We start from the raw sequence: 7,620 nt of genomic DNA on the forward strand, positions 1-7,620 counted from the left end.
AGCTCAGACCAAAAAAGCACGCCAAGTTCGATCAAATATCACGGTATTGCTCATTGTTTTCTTCAAAAACCATGGCGTAGTTCTTTATGAGTCAATGTATGGTCAATTAGGAGTATTGTCTTGAAGTTAAACGCTGCTTGCAAAAAGCAAGATTCACAGAACTTCCAGTATTATGGAAAAGCAACCCATTACTTATTGCTCCGTTATTGCTTGTTCTTAATTCTTTGGCCAAAAACCACACCGTAATCATACTTCAGCCCCCGTATTCAGCAGATTTGAACCCATGCGACTTTTTTTGTTCCCAACATTATGAAGACTCTGGAGAGGACGGCGTTTTGCGAAAGTTGAGAAGATAAAAATTGAATAACTAAAAGAGCTCCTGGATCCACCAAAAAGTGCATATCGGAACTGCTTGAAGGATCACAAAAAACGCTGGAATGAGTGTTTCATATCTGAGGGGGTTCCTTTGGAGAGAATATAGAGAAATTTATGAATGAGTAGATATATTGAAAAAAAAAAGAAACTTGCCCTTATTTTTGAATACACACTGTATATCATAAACTTACGTGGCATCAAATATTTCAACAGCCTTTCTGAGACTCTCCTTGTTCACATAATGAACTGAATATCACCCGAGCAATCTGAAAATACAAAGTTCATCCATCAGCAAAGTAAACAATCAATTTGGTCCTCACTTTAGAGTTTCTGTGGTTGAAATAAATTATTGAACTCCATTACCATATCAAATAGGCAACTCGGATATTGAGATTGCCAGAATTTCATATAGTGGGATAACAACAAATAATGGAACTTCTGAAAGGATGGCAACGTGGATATGATTTGAGAGTAATGAGTACGTCTAGACTTCATCAAACTGTTGACCAATCAAGAAAATAGCTCTCTCTCTTCTAGCATTGTATTCTGAAAGAAATCTTTTTCTTTTCGTCCATCTGGGGATTTCATGTGAATGCAATTGGCTTCTTTCGCTGGATTATATGTATTTCGATTCAAGGATCTACGAACTATTGATATAAAAGTTAACATAAAATGAAATGAATAAAAACTGAGTCAAACTAAAAACGATTTTGTTAATTGAATTTTTTTTGTTCTGATATGAGAAGGTAGACAACTGAAACATTTTGATTCAGTCTATGGAAGTGTGCGGAGGGATTGGAAGAATCCAAACTCATACTCAAATCAATGAAAATATTCTCGGACAGTCAAGCGGCGTTGAAAGCTCTTGGCTCCTACCGAGCAACGTCTAAATTGGTAGCGAATTGCCAAAAACGGCTCTCCTCGATAGGAAAACTTAACGATTGTCTCTGGTCTGGATTCCTGGCCATACTGGCCTGGAAGACAATGAAGCTGCTGACTCCCTTGCAAAGAAGGGTGCTGCGAGCATATTTATCGGAGCAGAACCTGTCATTGACATCGCTTCAGCCTTTGCCGAGCAGAAATTTGAAAACTTGGATGGCAAACAAATTTATGGACTTCTGGCAGAATCTTCCAGGATTGGCTCACTCCAAGGCTTCCATTCACCCTTCAAAGCTTGATAACAAACAGTTGTTGAACTACAGTAGGGATAAACTACAATGTCTAACAGGCCTTCTAACAGGTCACTGTCATTTGAATCATCATCGGAAGACAGTGTGTGTCGCCTCTGTTTGGAAAATAATGAAACAGCAGAGCATATACTTACAATCTATAAAGGTGGTGATATTAATGACCCTAAGCGATGGTATAAGCGATAGGCCAATATCGCTTATACCAATTCTTGGTAAAATCATTGAGAAACTAGTAAAGGTAAGAATAATGGAGTTCGTGGAAAGAAATAAAATTCTAAATAGGCAGCAATTTGGCTTTCAGGCTAGGAAAGGAACTGGAGATGCCATGTTTGTCTTCCTTAATGAACTGTACACTACACTAAACCGTGGAGACGCATGTGCGGCGGTGTTTTGCGACCTGTCAAAAGCATTTGACTGTGTAAACCATAAAATTCTACTGCGTAAACTAAACCAGTATGGTTTTAGAAGACAGAGTTATGATTGGATAGAATCGTACCTTAAACAGAGAACTCAGATTGTGAGAACACATAGGCTCTCAGATGGAGGTTCCGTCGAGTTTGGGGTTCCTCAGGGCTCAGTGCTGGGACCAATTTTGTTCTTACTGTATTTTAACGACTTAGTAAATATTACAACCGACGGTTCTTTCACAATCTTTGCTGATGACACTACCATCCTATGGTATGATAAAATAGAAATAATTCATGTTATAAGTTTCTAGAGGTACACATGGATGGGGAACTAAACTTCCAGCATCATGTTAGACAGCTAGGTTCAAGGATCGCCTCGGGTGGTTATGCACTACGCATCGTTGTAAATGAACTAGGTACAGCGACTGCAATGCAGGTTTATCATGCCTTGATCGAATCGCACATTCGATATGGAATCTCTTCCTGGGGAGTCTGTAATCAAGTACATTTCAACTCAATCTTTGTTCTTCAAAAACGTGCAATTCGCTATCTTTGTAAGGCGGCTCCCAGGGTATCTTGTAAAGAACTATTCAAAACTCGTAAGTTTTTAACTCTGCCCTCATTGTTCATTCTCGAAACTGCCTGTCTAGTATATAAAAACAAAACACTTTACAAGTTCGCTGATGGAATCACCCGCCAGAGAAATGACATAAAACTTCCAATCCCAAAAACAAATTTAATAAAAAATTCATGCATATATAACGCTGCCAAAATATTCAATCATCTGCCAACAGGAATGAAACATTCTGAAACATATGCTGTATTCAGAAAAAAATTGAAAACTTCTCTTCTGGATCTGGCTTTATATAGTATTACGGCTGACGTCTAACATCAGCTCAGTATGTTATATGTGTTATTCAATTTATTTATTTCAATACTTAGTTATAACCAATTGAAAATTAAATGAATTGATAGTCCTATATTTTATTGACAATATCATGTGAACCATGATATATCAAGTTTTATGAATGTCTACACTTTGTCGATAAGATTATTGTATCTTCAGACAATAAAGTATATTTATTATTATTATTATTAATAGACTTTTTGTCTGTCCATAATGTTTTGCATCGTAGTGCTTACATTCAACTTCGTAAATTCCAGACTTTTCCGAATTCTCGGCTTTGTCTTTTGGACTTCCCAAAAGGCTCTGTATATTGCCTGTAGTGTGTTGTTTTAAAAACCACCTTCATACCTAGTTCCTTGAAAATTTTTCCGGTGGTATGGAAATGAGATGTATTTATCTTGGTTTTTGTCCTTTCTAAAAGTCGACATTTCATTCATTCTTGACCTAAACTTCTTTTTCCTTATTATATCATCTACAATACCCCTCGAGAAACCGTTAGTGGCTGCTATTTCCTGTATTGTACGTCTTTTTTTTTGTGAACCTATCATGTGTTAGAGGGAAAGTCAAGAGACGATGCACTAAAAAATTCAACCCAGCACGTTTGTGCTGTCCACAGTGTACGTGCTTGTTTCTTGTCTAAATATATCGTATTCTAACTCTTCATATTGGCTCCTCATTACCAAAACATCAAGAAATGGTAGTTGTCCCTTATTTTCTAACTCATACGTGAATATTATTGATGGACATCTATAATTTAAATGGAAACAAAGTCATCAATATTCGATTTTTTGGTATCGAATATCGCGAAAATATCATCCACATACCTTAGCCAAATCCTAGGAAAATACTTCGACTTTTCTTTGGTTTCCATTTCGAATCTGCTCATGAACAAGTCTGGCAGGTAGGGGGACAAGGGGTTTCCTTTAGCCGTTCCTTCCTGTTTTTCATAAAAGCAACCTTCTACCTGGAACCGATTTTGTTTCATACACAAATTAGTAAGAGAAACAAATTCATCAATTTCGTTATTTATTTATTGAAAAACAAACCAAACAAAACCAAAAGAAACTCATCAAACGATTGAGAGAAAAGGACGTTTTTTATTTGAAAGCCGATAAAGGTAACAAAGTAGTAATTCTGGATAAATCGGACTACTATGAAAGGGTCAACTCTCATTACTAACGGACCGTATGCGAAATTGTCCAGGAACCCGTTATCAAAGATGATTGCCGAAGTGAAAGACATCCTTAAGAAATGCGACAACATACTTACCCCTCAACTGAAACGGAAGTTACAAGTTTCCAACCCAACGGTGTCGAAACTATATCGCCTCCCAAAAATCCACGAACCAGGAAAATCAATGCGCCCCATCGTGTCAGCTATTGGAGCTCCTACCTACCAAATAGCAAAGTGGCTCACTAAGGAATTTGAAACCTTGTCTATTGCGGAACCAAGTTTTAGTATAAGAAACTCTTTAGAATTCATACAATATACAAAAAATGTGGTTCTGCAAGAAGGTGACATTTTGTTTTTTTTATGTTAGTTCCTTATTTCCTAGCGTCCCAATTCCACAGACCTTGCAATACCTCAGGGAATTACTAGAGAAAAATAATTTCAATAATAACGAAATCGATGAATTCGTTCCTCTTACTAATTTGTGTATGAAACAAAATCGTTCTAGGCAGAAGGTTGCTTTTATGAACAATAGGAAGGAACGGCCATGGGAAACCCCTTGTCCCCCTACCTGGCAGACCTGGCGACTTTGTTTCCATTTTAAATAATAGATGTTAAATAATAGATGTTGAGGTTACTGATTATTACATAAGGACACATTGCAAAAATAAATTTGGATAGGCATTATTGTGAAATTGATTTTATACAGCTGAAAATTGTTTTATATAAACATATATTGTGAAACAATAGATAAGGCAAATTTGTAAAATTAATTAAGGTTGGTGTACCTGTATGGTTGGTACGCCTGGATGGTTTACCTGTATGGGTTTCCTTTATAGCATAAATAGGGTTAGCTCGCATCAATTTCTAGTTTTAATCTTCCTCTTTGAAGATGATCACTTGGTGATCGAAACACGTGTTGAGGTGTTAAAAATAACGATTTGGTTAGGGAAAAAACTCCAGTAATATTCATTACTACCCCCAAAGGTTCCAAACAGTGCATCATAAGCTGGATTTAGTTGGTCGAGTGTGAATAGGTGTGAGGCACAATAAACTCTTGCGGGTTACGGTGGAGGTTCGAATGGACCCATTCACTTTGGACCTCACCTAACCTATGGAAAAGTATTTTTATATGAACTGTGTATCTTGAAAAAAAAGAATGTGTGCACTTATGTTCGCACGTACGGAGTTATACTATATGATTCGTTTGAGCTTGTTCATGTATTCCATGTAATGTGTATGGGACAACCCCACAGAAATAATTCCATGGGTGTGAGATCAGGTGATCCAGCTGGCCACTCCACTAGACCCCTCCTGCCGATCCAACGCATTGGAAAACGCATTTTTCAAAAAATAAAGTCAAATTCAAATAAATATTGAAGTGAAAAACATTGCACTGGCGGCCGCCTACGCCAGTAACCAGGCTGGATGTTGACGTATTCCACGACGTCGTCAGTTCGATAATAGATGTAAGAGGACTGATAGTCTCCTAGCAAAAAAATGAAGTATCTTATAAAAAAAAGTGGATGTGAAAACTTAGAGTGGGAGCTTCGCCTCGAGCAAGACAGCTGCGCCCCCGGACGAAGCGACTGTTCACTGTGGACAGGAGAAGTCTGGTCAAATGTGCTCGACTGAGAAGCAACGGCTATATAAATTAAAGAAGAAGAAGCTAACTTCAGGGTGTCGGTTTTTCGTGACGTTGTGCGCGCGCATCGTCAAAATTTACTCTCATCATTCTTCCCTGAAACGCCAAAAAAAGTATAACTTCAAAATTTGACAGGTAGATGCCAGAAAAGTTTCAGTTCTGAGCCCTAAAGAAGGCATATGGAACATTCAAATGAAGTCGAATATTCCAAAAGACAAATAGATATTTTACAGTTTTCTGAAGCGTTTGATCATTTTCGTTGCAAATTTTCGTCCATTACGTAATATCGATACCTCCGTCTCGCCACAGTAAATTCATCGGAGTACCTCTAATATTCATGGATGATCGGCAACTGTCGCACCTGCATACTCTAATTGCTTTGTAACCGTTTGTGCGTAATAATCTCGCCCAACTTGGTCTCTCATCAAAGTGGATTGCAATACTCTGCTGTACTGCAAGATATTTTAGTAATGAGGTGCACATTTATTATTCCATGTTGATGTACTATGGAACTAGCTGTTGGCTGATTGGAAACTGATATTTGCCACTGCAAGTTTGCCATGACTTATTTACTGAGATACTGGTAGTTTCAAATGTGTGGCTCCTCAAGGAAGCCAGTTTCGTGTGTTTCACGATGTTCCGATGTTTGGTTGTTTTGTCGAATTAGAAATTTGAAAACAGCCTGTGTTAATTGATGTTGAGAAGAGATGTGATCTAGAGGGTGGTAGTTGAAGATTTTTTTAGAGCAGTTATGTATTCATGATCAAAAAGTCAATCTCCATTCAAACATTCGAACTGAAAATGTTTTCCGCTTGTTGGTAATCACAAAAAAGACTAATCAATTTGTTGATCTTGCGTGATCAAATGAAGGAACACATACACTTGAATTGATGATACTGATAATACTGATATGATTAAAGAGAGATGCCTAAACTATGAAATCTGGTCAGGCTAGAGTCCTCAAACTGAGAATGTAACTCAAAGGGATATATTGCAGGGCAATTCTTTCAGTTTTTTTTGGAATTCCACCATTTTCATTTCAGGTTGTACCTATGAAACATGGGGGTATAACTTCGCAAACCGAAAGCATACGGACGTTCATCGGTTTTATATAAAAAAAATCAAACGTCATGTCTCTATAGAAGAGTATTTGTCCTAATAGGTCATAGAAACTATACGTATATTTCATCAGTTCGGACTTCTATTGTCTAATTTAATATAAATTGATGTGAAATCCCTGAAAAAATTAAAAGAATAACTGAAAATGTTTTCAGGGATTTCACATCAATTTATATTATATTAGACAATGGAAGTCCGAACTGATGAAATACACCACGAAATATTGTCAACCACCTTCAAACAAACTATACGTATGTTATCGATTCAGAATTCGAGATGGTTGAATAGTTAATTTCATGAAAAACACATCCTCAAACCGAAAATGTTTTATGACGGCCTCGACTAGTGCTGATTGGCGAAGGTTCTATCGATGAAAAATTCATCGAAGGGTGATTTGTGATAGGTGCGGACGAGCGTTGTCGTGAAGCAAGATCTGGCCTTTTCTGTTGATCGGTTTTGGCTGCTGCTGATGCAATTTTCACTACATTTCATTGATTTCCTCACAATAAGACCCTGCGGTAAATCACGTTTGCCGCTGACCACCATAATGATGATAATAATGATGATGTTCTGATTATTTATTGGAGTCCTAGGTGGAGTAATGCCCTCTCTACTCTCGAATCCCAAAATCATACCGGCTTGCCGCACAAAGGCAGAAATCTTAGCCGAACAGATGCAGAAGACTGTTATTCTTGGCTCACTGCGCTTGCTCAGGGCACATGATTCTCGGACCCAATGATCACTTACCCCACGGTGTGGGGAGTGGTCATTGGTTGATAATGCTGGCGCGCCCTCCCGAATGTATCG

The sequence above is a fragment of the Leptinotarsa decemlineata genome, unplaced genomic scaffold (genome assembly GCF_025532065.1).
Source record: "Leptinotarsa decemlineata unplaced genomic scaffold, Ldec_3_MD MMD2_tig00002974_RagTag_RagTag, whole genome shotgun sequence".
NCBI classification, from domain to species: Eukaryota; Metazoa; Arthropoda; class Insecta; order Coleoptera; family Chrysomelidae; genus Leptinotarsa; species Leptinotarsa decemlineata.